Source organism: Rutidosis leptorrhynchoides, chromosome 10 (genome assembly GCF_046630445.1).
Source record: "Rutidosis leptorrhynchoides isolate AG116_Rl617_1_P2 chromosome 10, CSIRO_AGI_Rlap_v1, whole genome shotgun sequence".
NCBI lineage: Eukaryota > Viridiplantae > Streptophyta > Magnoliopsida > Asterales > Asteraceae > Rutidosis > Rutidosis leptorrhynchoides.
This window is the reverse complement of record NC_092342.1, coordinates 64,920,098-64,945,105: the sequence shown is the minus strand read 5'-3', so window position 1 is coordinate 64,945,105 and position 25,008 is coordinate 64,920,098. Positions and strand designations below refer to the sequence as shown.

Genomic DNA, 25,008 nt, shown 5'->3' with positions numbered 1-25,008 from the left:
TTTCAATGCTTTCGTTAATGATTGGTTTTAAAAGATAGTTAGGCCCTTTAAAAAGAGTTCAACCATAAGGAACACCATGGTCAAGTCAAGCTGACTTCCATGAACACGTTCGGTTACCCTAACGGTCCAATCCTTTATGTGTCTAAACAAACAGTTCCTTAATTAACTAAGAATCCCTCAAGCGGGGTACAATGCTTAAGACCGCGTTATGGTGCAGTGTACTATTCAACACTGACCGGGTTCCATGGCCTTACTTAGCAGAGGTACAGCTTACAGTAACTGCTGTGCTTCAGCGTGCACGTACGAAGTTTATATGCTTGGTGACTACACTAGCATGGTCTGGGACTGACAATGTACTAAGGTTCTAGTCAGATGTTTCACTACGAAAGATTCCTCAGTCGGAATCCAAAGCTCGATAGACTTACTACAACCGGTGTGACTCAGTCGATCTTACGTTGTATCCGATAGACTTCTCTTACCAACGGGTGACACATATAGTGTACTCTAAATCGGGGTTCACGACTTCCCAATAACAGAGCCGATAACTACGTTCTATTAGTTGGAAAAACGATTGACTTTAAAGCATAATCGAAAAGCATTTCAACAGCATACACAAACCATAACATTATTTCGGCATTATAACTGCTTACATCATAGCATACACTAAATATAACTACTCGCTAATCATGGCAACAATATCACAGAACATAATGATAGAAGACATTATATAAAGATAAGGGATAGAAGTACCAGTAGTTTAAACGAGTTCCGAATACAAAAATGACAACTTCAAGACTCCAGACCGCTTCTAATACAATCTTCGGCGTTCTTTTCCGGGTATTAGGTTTCCCGCACGAAGTCGAAGGCCTTGAGAGTATGACTAATATTATACAAGAGAGAGAAAGAAGTGAATTGAAGTGTGTGTTGGAATGAATGACAAAGACCCTTTAAATAAGCACAAAATTTTCCTGCAAACGGCTGGCAGGCCATTTGGCAGGCCGTTTGGTAAGCCGTTTGCAAGGCCCGTTTGCTAAGGCAAGACATTTAACGAGGTCGTTTGATCTGGCCGTTTGGCAGGTCGTTTGACACACTGGCAGGCCGTTTGGCAGGCCGTTTGGCAGCCCGTTGGCAAGCCGTTTGGCTTGCTGATTCCCTGGATCGTAACTTGATTTCTTGTCTTTCACCGCTTTCGCTCTAGAATCTTCGTTTTAGCTCCGATTCTCTTGATTCTTTTTGCATCATCTTTGTAATTACTTGTTCTTCAATTCTAACCAACGAAGTGGGTATTTTTGCCGACAAAGTTCGAATCTTTCTTGTTTTTATGCCTTAATACCGGGGTGAAAACGTGACTTTTTAGCCGATATCAAATATCCCACACTTAGACTTTGCTTGTCCTCAAGCAAACTCTCATTTCCTTAAGAATCTTTTCGGAGTTTCTTTTCTAATGGTCTAAGCGGTTTGTTTTTATTATAAGAGCAAAAGTTAAGGTGAGTTATCTATGTTATGATTGAAACTATCTCTGCAAGCATGCGAGGAGGTTACATGACATAGGCTAGCTTTCACGGGTCACTCAAATCACACAAGTGTTTAGGGTTCCCTATAGATCTAAGAAATGAATTCACTCATAGCCAGTCATGCTGCACCCATTGTTATAGGCTTGATAAAGACTCAAATCCTTGCTGCTAATGCAAGAACGGTTGTAATCATAGCTTCTAGGTTATTTGTCAATGATGGAGAAGGAATTTTGGAGTGGTAGTGAAGTTGTTTTTGAGGGGTGAGATAAAAGGGTAATGTACTCTTTATACAGACTTTTATTCGGGTAGATAGGAGTGCTGAAGTATTTGAGAAGCACTTTTGAACTATTCTTCTTTGAAGTAATAGGAATTTGTGGTCAAGTTCTCTTCGGCATTTCTCTAATTACGTTCTGCTCCTTTTCTCAGAATTTTTTTTTTTTTTTATAGATTTCATCTCGAGAAACTTATTGCCGGTAAACTTTTTCAAGACCTTTGTCATGATACTTTAGAGGTTTATAACAACGGGTTTTCAAAAGGAATCTCGTTTTATGGATTTTTCTAGTAGTAGTAAAGATGATGTGAGTGTGGTGGTGGAGTAGAAGTGTAACGACCCGACTTCGTTATTCCCAAAAACGCGCTACAAAAAAATTTCTGACTCAGTACATCTGGACGGCGTCCAGGTTCTTGGACGGCGTCCAGTACTGAAGGCCTGGACGGTGTCCTGCCTTTTGGGACGACGTCCCATTGCACTGTCAGGGACTGATCCCCGTGCTCACTTACGTGAGAGAAAATCCCACTTCCCGACACTATTAAACGAAAACCTTTTTACAACATATCAATTTAAGTAAAACTAATAGATTTCCAACATCGAAACAAGTTTTACATCATCGGGCCCACAATCGCCCATTTTACGGATTTCGTTCAAAAATAAAAGTTTCGACCATAAGAGTTTAATTTCCAAATGACACCTAGAGCATGGTGTTTAGGGTTAAACTACCCAAATCTTGGCCGAACTTCCAAAAGCTATACCCCCGAGAGCCACTACTAATCCAAACGAATACCTTTGCCCTTGTCCACGCCGGAGCCTAAAAAGGTAAGCAACGAGAGGGTAAGCTAACACTTAGTGAATGCAATAGTTATTCACATACATATATAATATACCTACTTGCAACCACTTACTCATATACCGCATACAAGCTTGCAACACAATTAGCTTATATTCTCAAATACAAAGCTATTAACCTCCAATACCGCAAGCTAGCACAACGATAGCATATATATATAATCCGAACAATATAATACGCTACACTACAACACAATAACCATGGTTAACCATTCGTACAAGGAATGGTACTCGAATTTTCCATCGGTGTTCATAACAACCATTAGAGTACTTAACACGTCGTACACTACTCCCTCGGGTGGCATCTTAACACGTCGATGCTTCACCCCGGGTGGCGCCTTAACGCATCGACACTTCACCCGTGATAGTTCTTGGAGTGGCATCTTAACACATCGATACTTCACTCCGAGTGGTGTCTTAACACGTCGACACTTCACTCTTTATAATGCTTGGGGTGGCATCTTAACACGTCGATACTTCACCCCGAATGGCGTCTTAACACGTCGACACTTCATCCTTTACTTTCTTGGAGTGGCATCTTAGCACATCGATACTTCACTCCGGGTGGCGTCTTAACACGTCAACACTTCACCCCTGGTGGAGTCTTAACACATCGACACTTCACCCGTCATATTACTTTGAGTGGCGTCTTAGCACATCGACACTTCACTCGTCACGTGAATGTGGTGTCTTAGCACATCGACACTTCACATCCCACGCTACATAAATAAATACATTATATATCTACGCATATAATTATTCCACTCACCTTAGAGCCTTTTGTGAAAGATAATCGAACTTGCAACTTCAATGTAACGTACCTATTACATTTAGCACATAATCAATCACAACTCAAGTTGGTCAACCAACTCATTCAACATTCTAGAATCTTTTGACCCAAGGTGCAATTCCGACCCATTTGCACACATAACCCTAATAATGGGTCAACTTCACCAAAACCCTATCTCTAGTCATTTATGGTCTTAATACCCATATAATCACAAGGTTATCACATTTTCATACTAGCAAGACAATTTAGGTCATCAAGGACCCGTTTTACCCATTTCGAGGTTTACACACCCATTTGGGTCATCACATACCCAAATAACACCCAATTACATAACATCTAGGTGTGCTAATAGTCAACTAACCAATTTAAGACTCATAAACCCATTTAGCATTTCAAAACCCTAGGTTAGTCATCTTTGAGTCCTCATGACCAAACTTACCCAAAAACCCTCAAATCACTAGCAAATGGGTTTTATACACATCACTAACCCAAACCCTAACCCTTAAACAATTAATAGTAAGGAAAATCAAGGTTAAGACTTACCACTACAATTAAAATGTAGCTAGTGAGGAGATGAACAACTTTAATGCTCGAGCTCTAACCCGAAACAAGCTTCTTCCACTCCGTTTTGAGCTTTCTCACACTTGAATCACTCTCTCACTCTAGAGTTTAAGTGGAAGAGGTTTGGTGGTTGTAAATGGAGTAAATGACTTACTCCAATCTGATCTAGTGGCCTTAAATTCGTTCAACCAATGAAAAGACCAAAATACCCATTTAAATATCTAAAACTAGTCAGCTGGCCAGCCAGACAATTTGGACTGCGTCCAAAGAGTCTGGAAGATGTCCAGCCCTTCAGACTGGGATGGCGTCCCATCCTTCTGGACAGCGTCCCAAAAAACAGAGGAAACTGGTTCTTACAAGAAGTAGTGGAGGTGCGAAAGGCTTATTTTTACAAATGGCTAGCTCTTCTGATTATAACTGAATCACGTTTCGCTGCTTGGAAATGTAGGTCTAAAGCAAATTCTGATTCTGAGCACAGACATCGGCACTCTCAACAGAAAATAGTGAAGCATTAAAGATGAATGCTGGTCTTATTTGAGGTGCCTCACCATAATCAATTTAGGTCGATAATGCCTTAGTCATGCAATGCTCTATTAGAGATTTGGTTTAACCTAACAAGATTTCCACCCTACTTAAGCCTTATTTTTATTGGCAACCGTTTTAGGTTTTCAAAAATACTTTTTCGAAAAGGCTTTCTTTTGCAAAATTTTTTGAAATTTGGCTTAAGGACTTGGAATCTTCGTAATGGGTTATTTTAATACAGGATAAAAAGATTATACCAACATCTCACACTTAGACGAACATTGTCCTCAATGTTCCTAGTGTATCCCACACGTAGGAGTTTTAGTTGAAGATTTGAGAGTATTTGTCTAGTGTTTTAATTGGGTTGTTATCCCACACTTAGTGATAAGCTAGGATGTAGCATAGTTCGAATCTTGAGCTAGTAGCGAAAAGAAAGAAATACCCCTAGCAGATGCGGATGGCTTCCAATCCTTGCGTTTTTTATTGATCAGCTCATTTGTCATCATTTATTCTCATTTGTCATCCTTTATTCTTCTACTCTACTTTATTGCACGGGTTGCCTCCCGAGAAGCACTTTTGTTTAAGGTCGTTGGCTCGATCGTAGTGACGCTTTAAAAAGCAAACATTCCTCGCTGATGGTTGTAATCTTGTTGTTCTCGAGGGAATGTGAGTCTTGGCGGGTAAATCCTGAGAAAGTGTCAGACCAATAGTGGTAGAAGATCCGGTACTTCCCTTGAAAATCTTCTGAAAGATAAATAGTGCGCAGTTTCGGCTCTTGATAATTCTTGAAGTCCGATGAGAATATGATCCACGGCTCTGCTGGTTGACCCATGAATGTCAATCAAAGAAGCAGTGCTGGTGGTGATTGTTTCTCTGATGGTTTGCTCATTTCGAAGGTCTTCAAACAATGTTAGAAACTATATCTTTAGAATTTCGAAGTCTTCGGAATGGTGATCTCCACGGTAAGAGTCTGTAGCTTTGCACAGATTTGTTAAAAAATGAAGCTGAAAAGAAGTGAACAGCAATCCTGATCCGAGCATTAATGTCACCATCTTTGAGTATATCTCCCGACATCCAGCTTTAAATGTGAAACTAGGATCTGTGGATTCGTGGAAGATACGTGATATCTGCTTCGTAACATATGTGGCAATGTTGACTCGATCTGGTTCAAGATGAGAGAACGGATTGTTTCGACTTACTTCCTACGTAACAGCGTCTCGTAACTCTTTGATAATCAGATCAGCATGGTGATCAATTGTTACGTAAATCACTAGTCTGTCTGGTGTGCTTTCGAAATTATCTCTTTCCAAGAGTATTGTTACCATTATATTATTATTATTTATAATATTAAGAGTATTGTTATTATAATTATAATTATTAATTAATAAAATTAAGTATAATATATATATATATACAGATATATACATACGATATATATATATATATATATATATATATATATATATATATATATATATATATATATATATATATATGTACAGATATATAAAAACTGTAAAATATATATATATATATATATATATATATACATATATATATATATATACATATACATATACATATACAGATACGTATTAAGAATCAGTTTCACATTTCTGTCACACTGTAAACAATTTTGTTTCATGTCCCTGAAATCGTTAAACATTCAAATGGATAGTACCAACTAGTTGAAAATCATAATCAAGCTTTATAATTTTTCTTCTTCAATCTTTGTTCCTGTCTGCAATTGATACCAGGCGAATTCACAATACAACAAAATCAGTTGAGTGTCCAATCTACTTTTATTTTCTTCCTTTCTCTATTCTTGTTCTCCTCCTGCTCATGATTCTTCCTGTCTAATATTGTAGATATCAAATTCACAGAATTGTACGAATTTGTTAGCCATCGCTTTCCTTTCTTTTATTTTCTGTATTCTTATTCTTGATCGATTATTCCTATCGATCCCATATCACCAATACAGACAGCCCTTAATCCAATCTTCTTACAGCATCCATTGTATACTCACACTTTATATATTCCTTCTACAATTCGATGAGAAAAATTTAATCAGACAGATACAAAAATTGTTAGATGTCAATAACAGTTAAAGTGTACGAACCTGTTTCAAGTCCCTATCTATTCATATTTTTCCATATCTTCTTCTACCTGCTCGAATATCTTGTCGACCATAGCTGCACTACAAACCAAATCGATCATATCAAATTTACAAATTCAATTATTCGATTTACATTATTATAATCATACATATATACTATATTCATATATAAATATCGACATACTTATAGATAGGTGAAGAAAACAACTCAAAATCACCAATACCCATTTAATCACCACCTTTCGATACCATTAACTGTTTCTTCTCACTTTCCCCGTCACCACCACTCTAGTTTCTGTTTTTCTTATCGAACTCTACTACTTCTGTTTTGTCTTCCACAATCATCATTTTCGTTTGATCACCACCAGACCATCAACCGTCACCTCTTGCATGTAAACTTGCACAACATACACATACACCACAGCCACTTTGATACACCATTACTCATTTGATCTTCACACTATTTAACCAAAACAAACCACGGCTGCAGTGATATTTTTTTTCTGTTCAGCCCGAGACACAACACCATCACCATCTTTATTTCAAGCACCCTCGTTATAAACATCCACCTCCGGTTACTTTGTTTTCTTCTTCTGAACAAAGTAGCGAGATGAAAATTTTATAATAAGTTACGGTATAAGGAGTTTGGCAACATGGTTATAAAGGAAGCAAAATACAAACGCATTATGGAAATGTGATGCAAATGGGACCAGTACTACATAATGGACGACCAATGGAACTAAATAGGGACGTACCATTTTTTTTGTTGATAAAGCTTATGATTTAGTAAACCCACATTAATCCCACTAGTTAGCTATTGGAAGGAAAAAGGAACCGAAAGTCTCTGTTGATGTACAGCTGTTCGATTCACTTGTTTAAATGGGACCGAAATTTGAAATCAAGAAAAAAGCATGATTAGGCAAGGGTGGCTGCTTTTCTTCTCTATTTTGGCTGACCACTACTAAGGTGAAAGCCCCACTTGTTGATTAAAGAAAAAGGAAAACGAATACTATGTTGACAATTGGTATGATGAAACGAAATAATGAGGGACGGTTATCATATAATAATAATGGGTCGCTATGACCACGATTTATAGCCTTAGAAATTTGAATGTTTTGAATATTAAATTCTTGAGACAAACTCGCATGAAGAGCCAGATAACTAGGTGGCTGACACATTATATTCAAAATAACCCCACTTGAATTGATTGTGGTATGATATTGTTTGCTATTAAAAATTATTTCGCCTGCACCATATCTTAAACCATCGGTATAGGGTCAACAACAAATGGAGTGGAAATTGGCCAATGAAATTTTGGGTCACCATATTCCTAATTTTTTTGGGACCAAGATTCATTTTTTTTAGCTGGACTGTATACCCCTTGGGTAGTTGGGCCGAAATCTATATTAGGATTTCAGTTGGGCCGAGAGCCTTTGTTTGATTGGGCCGTATATTCTTTTCTCTGTTGGGCCGAGTTTATTGGGATGTTGGGCCAAATGATAATAAGGCTATGTGAAGTTGATGGATGAAGATTCTGTGATATTAAATGAAGATGAAAAAGACTAGGAAGATGATGATTAGAATTAGATTATGATATGATTATGATTATGTCATAATGATAAGATGAAATGATAAGGGTTAAGGGTGATGAATTAAATTAATGAAGAAGAAGAGATAACAGAAATAAACGGGTTAAATTTACGTATGATGCGGATAATACCAGAAAATAAGATAGCGTGAATGGTTAAGGTTGTTATCGGGAGGTCGCGGGTTCAAACCCGGACTTGGGCTTTTTTTTAAGGGCTACTTCTTTGAGGTAGTTTACTTATTACTTATTATTATTACTTATTATTATTATTATTATTATTATTATTATTATTATTATTATTATTATTATTATTATTATTATTATTATTATTGTTATTAGTAATTATTATTATTATTATTATTATTATTATTATTATTATTATTATTATTATTATTATTATTATTATTATTATTATTATTATGTCATTACAAATATTAAAAATATAAATATTAGTATCATTATTATTATTATTAAGATCATTATTTTTATAGTTATTATTAGTATTCATTATTATCAAAATTAACATTTTTATTAATAGCATCATTTTTATTTAAGTTATCATTTTTATCATTAATATTACAAGTATCATTTTTAACTCTATTATCATTATTATTATTTTTATCATTACTAATATTATTTTAATATTACTATAATTTTAATAAACAAATAAACAATATATATATATATATATATATATATATATATATATATATATATATATATATATATATATATATATATATATATATATATATATATATATATATATATATATATATATATATATATATATATATATATATATGTATGTATGTATGTATGTATGTAAATTTATTAGTTATATTATTCTTATATTAATAACTTATATGTTTCATATATTCTTTTTATAAAAATATTATTTTGTTATGTTAGGTGTATTATATATATATATATATATATATATATATATATATATATATATATATATATATATATATATATATATATATATATATATATATATATAATACACCTAACATAACAAAATAATATTTTTATAAAAAGAATATATGAAACATATAAGTTATTAATATAAGAATAATATAACTAATAAATTTACATATATATATATATATATATATATATATATATATATATATATATATATATATATATATATATATATATATATATATAAATTTGTATGATTACAAGTATGTGTGTTAATATATATATAAATGATATAGGTTCGTGAATCTGAGGCCAACCCTGCATTGTTCAGTATCGTTGTATGCATATTTTTACTACAAAATATCGTATCGTGAGTTCATTTGATTCCCTTTTACTCTTTACATTTTTGGGACAGAGAATACATGCGCTGTTTTTATAACTGCTTTATTAAATGCTTTTGAAATATATTTTGAACTGCGAATACATGAAATGCTTTTATAAATGTTTGAAGAGATAGACACAAGCAAAACATTCCTCGAATGAATTATTATACAGACAGAAGTTCTGTAGATTATTATTGAATTATGTGGACATGATAATTGCCACCAATTGATGTGAATATTTTCCCCTGATTATCATTGCTTGGTAACCTAAGAATTAGAATCGGGTATGGCCCTAATTCATGCGAATCCTAAAGGTAGCTACCGGGTTTACACCCCCACCCAGAATGTTCACTAGACGGAAGAGCTAGTGGGTATGGTGTTTAGCACTTCGAAGTTTATATATTATACAGATGTGATGTTCTGTTTTTGGGGATATTATTGATGCGCATTATATGTTAAGGTCGGTTGCCATGTTGAGGAATGAAATCAAATTGAATGTTATGTATCGAGAGAATGATTTTTATACACATGTTATATGTATTATTTTTGTGCACGAGATATGTGTACGGTTATTTAAAAATCGCGAGGCAACCTACGGGGGAGAAAAGGATACGAACTTACTCTGCTAAGCATTCTGAAAAATGTTTTTGTACACGAGATAGGTGTACTGTATTTAAATCTTGTGGTCTATTAAAATGTTGAATTTTATTGTTCATGATAAACCTATGAACTCACCAACCTTTTGGTTGACACTTTTAAAACATGTTTATTCTCAGGTCTGAAAGAAATCTTTCGCTGTGTATTTGCTCATTTTAAAGATATTACATGGAGTCGTTCATGGCATATAGAGGTCAGAACCTCGCAATGGGACCATCTGTTGAAGACTTCGTCCAGGTGGATTAGGACGGGTCGTTATATGTTCTTCTCGGATGGCCATAATTCGTTCTGTTAAGCGTAGTGAAAAATCAATTGTTGGTTTACGGATGGCTTCGAGAATATCTTCAAATTCATCGGTATCATTGATGAAGGTTATCATGTCTGCGTGTGTAGATATGACCAGAATCCGATCTGAAGAAGTGTTTGGCTCCCCTTGATCTGGTTTGGTTGGAGAGTGTGAGTTATTCAGGATGTCTTCATGTTGCTCTTCGTCATCATCATTGGTATATTGTTCTTCTGAGGATGCGTCTGATGAACGGGTTTCTTTAGTATTCTGATTCTCCACTTTGATACTTACAGGATCAATTTCTATATCCTTAACCTCAGCCTTGTTGGTCTTCTTCTTGAAGCGAATTATTAAACTATGATCTTCCGTCTCAAGCCTCATTAATTCTTCATGATGCATAGTGCTTAGAGCGGGTATTGTCGCAGTTTCTTTTACATCTTCCATTTCCTCTTCCTCTTCAGATTCCTCCTCTTCCTCTATTTCTTCGCTGGGATCCTCTTCTTCTATTTCTGGGTCATCTACAGACTTTGATTCGACACCCATCTCGATATCATCTACTGGTGGTGAAGATTCGTCATCGGAAGTGATTCGTCTGGTGGAAATAGCAAACATCTCTGCCTGTCCAGAAAGATTGGTTGGTCGGTCAATTTTGAAGGTAACGCCCTCCCCATGTGATCGTAAGATCAAGGTTTAATTGTACACATCAATGACAGTCCTAGCCGTATTCATGAAAGGTCTTCCTAACACTACTGGTGTGTGTAGGTCTTCCTTAATATCCATTACTATGAAATCCGTAGGATACAAGAATTTGTCGACTTTCACCAAGACGTTCTCAACTATGCCCTTAGGATATCGAATTGTGTGATCGGCGAGTTGGATTGTCATTTTAGTTGGTGAAAAGTCTCCTAACTCTAATCTCTTGTAGAGAGAGTAGGGGATTAGGTTGATACTTGCTCCTAAATCTGCTAGTGCAAGAATGGTTCCAGATTGGTAGATTGAACACGGGAAAACAAATTGGCCCGTATCTCCTAGCTTTTGTGGTAGAGAGTTCCTGAGTAATGCAGTGCAGTCTTCACTCAGTAGAATTTTGTTAGAATCTGGTATTCTTTCCTTTGTAGAGAGAAGCCTTCAGATGTATCTCTTATGGTTGGGGACTTTGGACATAGTGTCCAGGAATCTTCCATCAAGTTTGAAGGAATCAAGCTTGGATGGTTCCTCTTGTTGCCTTCCAGGATAGGGTACACGAACTGGAATTTCAGGGGTCAGCTTATAAGTATATATCGATTTGTTCTTGAGCTTAGCTGACCTTCTCCGTGGTTCTTACTCTGGGATTACGGAATCCATGTCATACCCCTAAATAGGGCCGGGGAAATATGACTTCACAATATCACAACACAAGTATGTATAAACGAGAACGACTCAATATGAGACGTTTTATAACAAAATTTGAATTTTCAGCGAAAACAAAATAATGTTTTACATAATGAAATTCAAATGATAAGTCTAATATGTGGACTCCAATGCAATAGCTAACTAAGCATCATAGGGCAGCACACAAACTAATCTTCACCTGAGACAAACATGCTTAAAATGTCAACACAAAGGTTGAGTGAACATCATAGGTTTAACAATCATAATAAGTTTTAGACCACAAGATTTAGTTCAAAACATCAAAATATTCAATATGCCACAAGATTTAACCACTGACACTGTACGGGTGTCGGCAATCATTATTATGTACCCCCTTGATGATCACTCCAATGGGTAGAGACGTCACTCTCAATAGGCCTACTCACAATAATTAAGCTTGCAAATTTTCAATTCCAGCAATTAACGATATTATGGCGGGAATTTGCATGTAAAAATAAATACATGTTTAATAAAAGTCTCACGAAATTGCATATCAAATAGTTTAGGTACTTGTATCTAAATTGTAAATCATTTTAAAAGTAAGCATGTGTCTCACCCCAAAAGTTCAAAATAAGTATATAAAGATAGTTAAAAAGTGGGGCTATGAAGTTCACCTTAGTAGCAAGTAAGAAATTCCACGCAAGTTGTATGAACGGAGTATGTAATTGGAGATCTCAACCTAGAGTTATAACGTTCGATTAGTTAATGTCTAACAGACATAAAGTTTGTTTATTAATATAGCAAACTATATTAACAGTGACGGTTTTCGAGAAAACTTCCTATTCTCAAAAGTTTCTATTTTCGGAAACCTATTATTTATGGAAAGCTTCCACTTATAGTAAGTTTCTAGTTTAAGAAGTTCGGAGTTAACAAAGATATTGTACAGTCTCGCCCAAACTTCGTTGCTATCATGCAAGTCATTCGAATGATCAGTTGTTACCGGGCACCCAGGATTCCTGACCAGAATCTAAGTCATGGCATTCGAAACCCACAAGCGGTTCCCATAAGGCAACAAGGACCACCCTAGGACACATGTAGCGGTGATGTTTGTAGTCTTTGTATGTTATCTTTAATTATAACCTTCACGACTTCACGTTATAGGTATATACACATAACAAGTTATTAATGTACTTACTAATTATTTATATAGGTGATAATATACTTAGTGTAATTTAAGTGTTACTATATAGTTAGGTGTATAGGTTATAATAATAATAGTATTGTTCTTTAATTAATTAACTATTATGAAATCTTATCATTACATGTTATTCATACATAAGTATTAGTTTACAATATATTTTATGTTATACATAATTACTTAATTAGTATTAACCTTATATTATCCATAAATATCCTAATAATTAATTAAATACCTAAAAATCATATACATAATTTTTATAAACTTAATTAATCATATAAATCAGTATAAAAATATTGAAAATCATTTTTATCAAAATTTTGTATTTATTTTTGTTTTCCCCCTTTATTTAGTCATAAAATCAAGTTAAATTAAACATAATTATTAAATAAACTTAGATAATTACTTTTATTATTTTTATAAGTTTATCTCATCTTAAAAATCTGTAGAAAAATATATATTATATTATTTTTATTATTTTTATATTCTTTCCTTATTTATCCTTTAATTACATTATAATAGTGTTTTAAATATTCATTAAATAGTAATTCGACTCCAATATTAATTTTTATAATTTTTACAAACTTCTTAACATTTATTAACCTCAGAAAAATTATATATATATTTTTATATATTTTTATTACGAATTTTTCATTTTTTTATACTTAAATACTACATAATTAGTTTTTAACTACAAATAAAATTCCAAAAACTACTATAATTATTTTTACATGATCTAACACTGTTATAAATACTTTCGATATAAATATTACCGATATCCATATTTTATATATATTAATTTCGTTTTTATCTATTAAAATCATACAATAATACCATTAATTATAGAATAATCGTATATAATGTTATAAAAATCAATTTTCCTCATCCAACAAATTTTATAAATACAAAAACCTTTGTGAAAATTATCATAACCACTTTTAAGTATTTAGAACAATTAAAACCAATTTATCCTTATATATACCCATCGATTTACATATATATTTATATAAAATAGTTTCTTTGCTTTTTAACCAAAATCTTACGTACAATACTTCATAATATATACTTAGATACATATATATCATGTTTTTATACATATATAACATATGCATGCATACATGCACACGTATACACATATATACATATACTTTTTATATAACACTCGCATGTAAACAAAACTATGAATGAGTAAGGATCTAGGGTTACCTTAGGGTTATAAAGAATAAGAAAAAGAGATGTTTGATGATGAGGAATGAATGGAAAAGAAGCAGCAGCAAAAATGAATCAATAAGGCGTCAAAACGGGTTGTTCTTGGTGGGTTTGGTTCACATAAATAGTAGCAGCCGAGGGGCTATTTTTCGTGGGGTTTTGCAGTAGCAAGGAAGGTTGTTTTATGGTGGTGGTAGGCTGCAACACTGGCAGCAGGTGGTGGTGTGGTTTGGTTGTTGAAACCGAAGGTGGGAGGGTGGTGGTGGTGTGTTCTTGCGTCGCCAACAAGGAGAGAAAAGGAGGAGGTTTTTGATTGGTTTTGTGAATGGGATTATGGGATGTCTTGTGGTCTTTTTATAGTGCTAGATTTAGAGTCATGATCAAACAAGGATTTCTAGGAGATAAGCTTGAAGATGGATTGAGATTAGAATTAGAACTAGATTAGGATTAGACTAATTATAACTAGCTTAGGATTAGATTACTTTGCTAATAAGTTTTCTCTTTATTTTTCTTTTTTTTATTTGGCCGTCCCATTATATATATATATATATATATATATATATATATATATATATATATATATATATATATATATATATTTGTATTTATATAAATTATATATAAAAATTTTTACTAGTTGATAAGTATTATTAATTTATCATTTTGGTTCTATAAATTTAATTAATTTTATTTGTTTCCCATTTGTTTTTATAGTATTAGGGTTTATAGTATTAATTATTCATTAGGGTTAGGGTTTAAATACGTGCATTAATTATTGAGCATTTAATATCTGGATAACAACCTTAATGACAATAAACAGGATCAGGAAATGAAACCCTAAGGGCAATCTGGTAGATTCAGAATGGAAAAGTGAGGGTCAGTATAGTACCTCCCCGTTAATTTAAACTTCGTCCTGAAGTTTCAGATGGACTTCTCAGATGCATCAGCAGTTGAGAAGAGATGGGGATATTCCCGCTTTATTTGATCTTCAGTTCCCAGCTATGCTTGGGGCCTCTTCATGAATTCTAACGGATTCGTTCTATAGAAATATTGCCCTGTTCTAAGCGTTTGAATCTTATGACCCATAACTTATACAGGTTCTTCTTTGAAGTGCATCTTATTATCAATGCGAAAGTAATCCAAAGGAATAACAGGAGTTTCATCCGAATAGATTTCCCCAAAAAGAGAAGAGAATGCTATTCACGCATTTCAGTAATTCAGATACATGAAATTTTAGGAACATTACTAAGCTCATTTAAAACCTTGAGCATTTTATGCCACAGCCAACCCTAAAAGAATAGTTGATGAGAGCAAGAGATATGTTTTGTTCTTGAACGAAGGGTAAGAAGAAATGTGATCCAATCATAGTGTGGAGTAATACAAAATTTTTTATATAATAAGTCAAAGTAATTTATGGAAAATTTTAACACATCTTGATGTGAAACGAAGTTCTTAGTAAAACTGGAGTTATGTGCAACGTGTCCTATTTTAAGTAAAATAACTTTTGAATGTAAAAGAATTGATTTGTAAAAGCGAAGGTACCATTTGATATGCACTAGTCAAAATAAGTAAAGGTAATTTTATTTACTTTATTATGTAAATATATACGATTTATAAAATTTGCAAGAATGGCAGTAAATAAATTTATTTTATAAAATTTTGGAGAGGATCGCACAGTAAAATAGTGTGTGTGAAAATTTGATAAATAAAATTTTCATATTTCGGAGGTTACGAGTTGGAAAAAGATTGATGAAGATCGAGTGAATGATTTTTGAAAATTTTGGGGATATTTAATCAAAAATGTTACGAGTTAATGAAAACCATTGAATTTAAATGTGGTTAATGACTATTATAAGTTCTTGGAATTCAAAACTTTCATGTGTGAAGCTGTTGCTGTCAAGTGAGATATGAATGGTAGAGTATGAAAACGTGAAGTTAATCTACTGTTGACTCTGAAATGCCAACAGGTCATGACTAATATTGGAGTCAGAAGGCTGGCTGTAAGTGCCCTTATTATATACTCATGGATTGAGTCCGTCATTCACAAAGATTTCATAATAACTTGAGCATGAATAATCCCATGTTCACATAGACAGGTATAAAGACATGCTAATGCAGTGACTTTCGACTATGTGATGATCATTGAAAATCAATCTATCAAGTTCTCGTTAAATCTGTGATTATTGTCAGAATGGTATGAATTTCCCCAATGAGTAAGGGCGATGTAAGGACACGGTGTCACTTGCCTATTGTTATATGATCATTAATGATACATTTAACATGCTTGTAACACCGAGACGAAAGCGTAAGAATTTTCAGAAAAATGGTTAACGGTTCAAAGGTCGTGACAAATCACGCGATGTTTGATCATAAGTAACGTAATGATAATCATATCAATGCTACCTTTGATCATATAGAGCGTGTGAGGATCACGTGCTTTTTCAATATGGTGATGGAAATACATATATACTTCAGACTTAACTGGCCAGAACTGTGGATACTAGAGTATAATGGGATTCTTTTGATTCCTATAGTAGTTTTCAGATGTGATTAGGGTGAGTTTAGCTCATGCTGCAACTCGCGAGAAAATTAAAAAAACTTCTGGTGGTGTATCTAACCCTAGATTTTGAATTGACAGTGATCGATTATTGCATGGTGTCAAGTGATAAATGCATGAGCGCGAAGAGTTTTCCTTGGCTATGGTAATTAAAAGAAACTTGTTGGAAGGTCCTATTTTTCATGAGATTATGCTCATGAGATATTGACCGTCTCAGCACAGAGAATGTAATAGTGAATGTGGTGTTTATGATATCGTTGTTTAAATAAAATCCTTGCGAGTGGTTGTCGCTTATCTTCACCAGGTTTCTTAATGGGTTTATGAAAATCTACACCGTGAGCGTAATTACGGATTACGGGAGGCATACTTAAGGAAATTTTGGGGGTGTCACTACAGGTCACTTAAGAATATGTATCCTGCCTTCTAGCGAGGATATGGTGGTGACTACTAACATTCTATTTGTCATAGTGCAATAGAGTGAAGTCGGACACAACAGGTGATGATTAAGCGTCAAGGATATAGAGATAGGTTGAGTAAGAAAGAAAGGATGTAAGGTTTTACAACCTTTATGGTATAGGAGGGATTGTTAATCTACTAATGGGTATGAGGTAGATAGTTTGGTTGAGACGAGATCTTCGTATCTACAAATCAGATGATGATTACTCTTCATGTAATAACATTGAGATTTTCGAAAGAATGGCTTGGGATTTTTTTCTTTGATTCACTTTCTATTCCATATGTCATGATATTGGAATTTCTATATGAATTACCGTAATATAATCACGTTGGCCGGGCGTCATTATATTTCAATAATTCATATTTCCATTCCAAGGTCACTCCATAAGGTCAGGATATGTGATCAAACTACAGAATTTTTATTAGAAAACTTCCTAAGGACCTAAAACTCATTTGCCATTTGAAGATTTCATACCCTAAAGCATTTCCCAACACACTAAAGATTGCACGAAGAGAATCTTCATGAGTCTAGAAAGACATTTTCTGGTTCGCAAACCAAGGCATCACGGTAGGTATTATAACAATAATGTTATGTACATGACCGTAATAAATGACATGGAAAATTTTGCGAAATTCAGAAGTCATAAATGACATCCTCAGGAAAGGAAACAGGGTATAGAGAGGGTTGCTAAGAAAAGATATAAGGGCAAGATAAAAAGAAACATATAGTAAGGAAACACTAAAAACTATGGCATGAATATGAACAAGTAAAGGCACTTAAGCTAAGCCAGGAAAGGTTATAGTCCTCTAGATTGCTAAGGCACCTAACTAACACATAAGGCACACATAAAATGCAATACTGGTTCTCTATAACAAACATGGCTCTGATACCACTTTGTCATACCCGCAAATAAGGCCGGAGAAATATGACTTTACAATATCACAACACAAGTATGTATAAACGAGAATGACTCTATATGAGACGTTTTATAACAAAATTTGAATTTGCAGTGGAAACATAATAATGTTTTACATAATGGAATTCAAATGATAAGTCTAATATGTGGACTCCAATGCAACAGCTAACTAAGCATCATAGGGCAGCACACAAGCTAATCTTCACCTGAGACAAACATGCTTAAAATGTCAACACAAAGGTTGAGTGAACATCATAGGTTTAACAATCATAATAAGTTTTAGACCACAAGATTTAGTTCAAAACATCAAAATATTCAATATGCCACGAGTTATAATATCGAACTAAACATTAACCCCTGACACTGTACGGGTGTCGGCAATCATTATTATGTACCCCCATGATGATCATGCCAATGGGTAGAGACGTCACTCTCAATAGGCCTACTCATAATAATTAAGCTTGCAAAATTTCAATTCCAGCAATTAACGATATTATGGCGGGGATTTGCATGTAAAAATAAATACATGTTTAATAAAAGTCTCACGAAATTGCATACAAATAGTTTAGGTACTTGTGTCTAAATTATAAATCATTTTAAAAGTAAGCATGTGTCTCGCCCCAAAAGTTCAAAATAAGTATATAAAGATAGTTAAAAAGCGGGGCTATGAAGTTCACCTTAGTAGCAAGTAAGAAATTCCACGTAAGTTGTATGAACGGAGTATGTAATCGGAGATCTCAACCTAGAGTTATAACGTTCGATTAGTTAATGTCTAACAGACATAAAGTTTGTTTATTAATATAGCAAACTATATTAACAGTGACGGTTTTCGAGAAAAGTTCCTATTCTCAAAAGTTTCTATTTTCGGAAACCTATTATTTATGGAAAGCTTCCACTTATAGTAAGTTTCTATTTTAAGAAGTTCGGGTTATAATTGTTAACAAAGATATTGTACAGTCTCGCCCAAACTTCATTGATATCATGCAAGTCACTCGAATGATCAGTTGTTACCGGGCGCCCAGGATTCTTGACCAGAATCTAAGTCATGGCATTCGAAATCCACAAGCAGTTCCCGTAAGGCAACAAGGACCACCCTAGGCCACATGTAGCGGTATGTTTGTAGTCTTTGTGCGTTATCTTTAATTATAACCTTCACGTTATAGGTGTATACACATAACAAGTTATTAATGTACTTAGTAATTATTTATATTGGTGATAATATACTTAGTGTAATTTAAGTGTTACTATATAGTTAGGTGTATAGGTTATAATAATAATAATAGTATTTTTCTTTAATTAATTAACTATTACAAAATCTTATCATTACATGTTATTCATACATAAGTATTAGTTTACAATATATTTTATATTATACACAATTACTTAATTAGTATTAACCTTATATTATCCATAAATATCCTAATAATTAATTAAATATCTAAAAATCATATACATAATTTTTATAAACTTAATTAATCATATAAATCAGAATAAAAATATTGAAAATCATTTTTATCAAAATTTTGTATTTATTTTTGTTTTTCCCCTTTATTTAGTCATAAAATCAAGTTAAATTCCACATAATTATTAAATAAACTTAAATAATTTCTTTTATTATTTTTATAAGTTTATATCATCTTAAAAATCTGTAGAAAAATATATATTATATTATTTTTATATTCTTTCCTTATTTATCCTTTAATTACATTATAATAGTGTTTTAAATATTCATTAAATACTAATTAGACTCAAATATTAATTTTTATAATTTTTACAGACTTCTTAACATTTATTAACCTCATAAAAATTATATATATATATATATATATATATATATATATATATATATATATATATATATATATATATATATATATATATATATATATATATATATAAATTTTTATTACGAATTTTGCATTATTTTTATACTTAAATACTACATAATTCGTTTTTAACTACAAATAAAATTCCAAAAACTACTATAATTATTTTACATGATCTAACACTATTCTAAATACTTTCTATATAAATATTACTGATATCCATATTTTATATATATTAATTTCGTTTTTATCTATTAAAATCATACAATAATACCATTAATTATAGAATAATTGTATATAATGTTATAAAAATCAATTTTCCTCATCCAACAACTTTTATAAATATAAAAACCTCTGTGAAAATTATCATAACCACTTTTAAGTATTTAGAACAATTAAAACCAATTTATCCTTATATATACCCATCGATTTACATATATATTTATATAAAATAGTTTCTTTGCTTTTTAACCAAAATCTTACGTACAATACTTCATAATATATACTTAGATACATATATATATCATGTTTTTATACATATATAACGTATGCATGCATATATGCACACGTATACACATATATACATATATTTTTTATATAACACTCGCATGTAAATAAAACTATGAACGAGTAAGGATCTAGGGTTACCTTATGGTTATAAAGATCAAGAAAAAGAGATGTTTGATGATGAGGAATGAACAGAAAAGCAGCAGCAGCAGCAAAAATGAATCAATAAGGTGTCAAAAAGGGTTGTTCTTGGTGGGTTTGGTTCACGTAAATAGTAGCAGCAGAGGGGCTATTTTTCATGGGGTTTTGCAGGAGCAAGGAAGGTGTTTTTGTGGTGGTGGTAGGCTACAACGATGGCAGCAGGTGGTGGTGTGGTTTGGTTGTTGAAACTGAAGGTGGGAGGGTGGTGGTGGTGTGTTCTTGCGTCGCCAACAAGGAGAGAAAAGGAGGAGGTTTTTGATTGATTTTGTGAATGAGATTATGGGATGTCTTGTGGTCTTTTTATAGTGCTAGATTTAGAGTCATGATCAAACAAGGATTTCTAGGAGATAAGCTTGAAGAGGGATTGAGATTAGAATTAGAACTAGATTAGGATTAGATTAATTATAACTAGCTTAGGATTAGATTACTTTGCTAATAAGTTTTCTATTTATTTTTCTTTTTTTTTATTTGGCCGTCCCATTTATATATATATATATATATATATATATATATATATATATATTCGGCTTATTTTGTATTTATATAAATTATATATTTTTTTACTAGTTGATAAGTATTATTAATTTATCATTTTAGTTCTATAAATTTAATTAATTTTATTTGTTTCCCATTTATTTTTATAGTATTAGGGTTTATAGTATTAATTATTCATTAGGGTTAGGGTTTAAATACGTGCATTAATTATTGAGCATTTAATATCTGGATAACAACCCTAATGACAGTAAACAGGATCAGGAAATGAAACCCTAAGGGCAATCTGGTAGATTTGGAATGGAAAAGTGAGGGTTGTTATAATCCATTTGCTTTGCTTCTTCTATGTGGGGATTTTGGATAGTATTACTTGGTAACCTTCCCTGCGGTCGGGTTTCAAGGCGTTGTGATAACTGTCCGAGCTGCATTTCAGACTTTTGAGCAGAGCCAATTGATTTCTCATTAGCATCTTCGTCTGATCTTTCCTGGCTGCAGTTCTCTGATTTAGCTATTGTTATCCTTGAATGAACTGAGTCAACTGATCATCAGCTCCGAGAGTGGGGTTAGTTGCTTTTGTAACCTGGGCGGTAGGGGAATTTTCCTCAGCTGGCAGACCAGTGAGTGGAAGTGGTTGATCGTAGGTCAATTGAGATTGCTGGGCTGGATAAGGTGGATAGCGATAGCGAAAAGGTTGATTGTTTCGCTGAAATTGATTAACCCTAGGTTGTTGATTGAATCCGGGATTTGGTGGACGAGCTGGGTATTGAACGTAACAAACTGAAACGTCAGGGTTTTTGTACTCAACTTGATATTCTTCAGTAGGTTGCGGGCTGGTACAATTAACACAAGCCTGAGCTTGGTTGACCTGCTGCGGCTGCGTCTTCAGTTCTCCGAGTTGTTTAGCAAGAGATTCCATCTTTTCTGTGAGGGATTTGATGGCCTCTGTTTGATTGTTAAGTGCAGAGAGTGGGGCAGATGATGAAGTTGTTTCACCACTATTCCAGTCATGATGATGCATTGTCATGTTCTCGAGTAATTCCCGTGCTTCGTCTGCGGTTTGGTTCATCAGATTCCCTTGAGCTGCTACATCGATCGTCGTCCTATGATTTACCGTAAGACTATTGAACAAGGTACAGATTTGGGCTAACCGTTCTAGCTGGTGATTAGGGCATTTCTTCAGCATGGTTTTGAATCGCTCCCATGCAGTGTAAAGAGATTCATCATAACTTTGTTTGAAGTTAATGATGTCATTCTTAAGTTTGGTTTGTTTAGAAGGAGGGAAATATTTGGTTAGGAATTTAGTAGCCATCTTTGTCCATGACGTGATGGAATCTTTTTTCAGTCCTTCGAACCAGGTTTGAGCATGATGAGTGAGGGAATAGGGAAACAAGTATAGCCGGACTATATCTTGTCCTATCCCTGGCTGTTTGTAGGAGTTCGAAAGAGATATGAATTTATCAAGGTGAGAATTAGGATCGTCATTTGGTAATCCATGAAACTGACAGCTATTCTGGATGAGCTGGATGATGTGATGTTTTAACTCGAACGAGTGTCCTTGAATCTCCAAAAATCTGATCGGTCCTCCTCGACCTTCAATCGAGGGTTTGGTATTTTCTGCTAAAGTAACGCGTAACGCCATTCAATTTTTGATTCGTGCTTCCTTGCGTGCTTTAGAGATTATTGCGTCTAGATCAGGTACGAATAACAACGGCCCTGGTCTAGATCGGGTTTGGGTCATACAATGGGTATGCCTTTTTGTTTTTTAATTTTTAGAAAATAAACTAAATTTCTAAAGTAATCTAGGATAATCTAAACTAGTCTAAGGTAGTCTACTCTAGAGCAATCTAATTTAAAGCAATCTAATTTAATTAACTAACTATCCTATGGTTGAATATGTTTTTGGTTCTGGCTACTAATTCCCTGGTATTTCGATAACAGAGCTCCGCACAAACTATTCAACAAACCAAGTGGTCAGGCCGACTACGCAGAGGCAGGATCCTTTTGGTCCCAATATAATTGGCGACTGTTCGAAAAATCCAACAACCAAGTCCGTGTATAATTGTCTTTCTTAGACACCACTAAATGCTTGTGAATAAGTTTGATAAAGAGTAGTATTGCCTGATACCAGTTCCCCGACAGCGGTACCAAAAACTATACTCCCCCTTGATATGGCCGAAACGGACGGTTTTGTTTGTGCGGTGTCGTCAGGCCGCAGCACGTCAGAATCAACCACCAAGGGGTGGGTACTGTTTTAAATTTATATTTAGCGGGGCCTAAATCGTACTACTCCTTAGTATGAGTAAAGGAAGTATGATCTAGAGTCGTATTTTTGAGATATCAGTAAAATCGAACCTAAATTTAAGCCTAAGATAGTTAGGAAGGAGTAGTGGTTACTTATTTTTGGGATTTTCTAATTTATAAGACAGATAAAGTAAATGCGATAAAATTCGTAATTCATATAAGGTTAAAGTGAATGCATACTATGACTTCATCAGTTATTCTGCCGAGATTATGGAATGCTGGCTCATGAATAGGCAGAGGCCTTGTATTCATTACACTGGTCCTAAACGCCCCTGTCATAAGACATGTCACTGGTTACTGCACTAGGCTTGAAGATTCTGAATAGACAGCAACGTCCCTTACCCCCGACGCCCGTGCATTCTGACTACAGGCATGCACGTTCAGACGGCTCATCCAATTGAGCTACTCGGTTGGGTGACATATTAACATTCCACAATGGTCTAAACTTTCTTAAGCATAATAGAATACATGGTTTACCATATTTGAGAGACGTGATGTGTTTCAATGCTTTTGTTAATGATTGGTTTTAAAAGATAGTTAGGCCCTTTAAAAAGAGTTCAACCATAAGGAACACCATGGTCAAGTCAAGCTGACTTCCATGAACACGTTCGGTTACCATAACGATCCAATCCTTTATGTGTCTAAACAAACAGTTCCTTAATTAACTAAGAATCCCTCAAGAGGGGTGCAATGCTTGAGACCGCGTTATGGTGCAGTGTACTAATCAACACTGACCGGGTTCCATGGCCTTACTTAGCAGAGGTACAGCTTACAACAACCGCTGTGCTTCAGCGTGCACGTACGAAGTTTATATGCTTGGTGACTACACTAGAATGGTCTGGGACCGATAATGTACTAAGGGTCTAGTCAGATGTTTCACTACAAAAGAGTCCTCAGTCGGAATCCAAAGCTCGATAGACTTACTACAACCAGTGTGCCTCAGTTGATCTTACGTTGTATCCGATAGACTTCTCTTACCAAGGGGTGACACAGATAGTGTACTCTGAATCGGGGTTCCCAATAACAGAGCCGATAACTACGTTCTATTAGTTGGAAAAGCGATTGACTTTAAAGCATAATCGGAAAGCATTTCAACAGCATACACAAACCATAACATTATTTCGGCATTATAACTGCTTATATCATAGCATACACTAAAGATAACTACTCGCTAATCATGGCAACAATATCACAGAACATAATGATAGAAGACATTATATAAAGATAAGGGATAGAAGTACCAATAGATTAAACGAGTTCTGTATACAAAAGTTACAACTTCAAGACTCCAGACCGCTCCTAATACAATCTTCGATGTTCTTCTCCGGGTACGAGGTTTCCCGCATGGAGTCGAAGGCCTTGAGAGTATGACTAATATTGTACAATAGAGAGAAAGAAGTGAATTGAAGTGTGTGTTGGAATGAATGACAAAGACCCTTTAAATAAGCACAAAATTTTCCCGGAAAAGGCCGGCAGGCCGTTTGGCAGGCTGTTTGGTAAGCCGTTTGGCAAGGCCTGTTTGCT

General features: G+C 34.0%; 1 non-coding gene across 1 annotated transcript; it reads left to right on the top strand.

Moving 5' to 3' along the window:
* The first annotated feature begins 22,337 nt into the window (after positions 1 to 22,337).
* LOC139874074 (small nucleolar RNA R71) lies at positions 22,338 to 22,443 on the top strand. The gene has a single exon (XR_011767776.1). It is a non-coding gene; the product is annotated as a small nucleolar RNA R71 (small nucleolar RNA).
* The last annotated feature ends 2,565 nt before the right edge of the window (positions 22,444 to 25,008 follow it).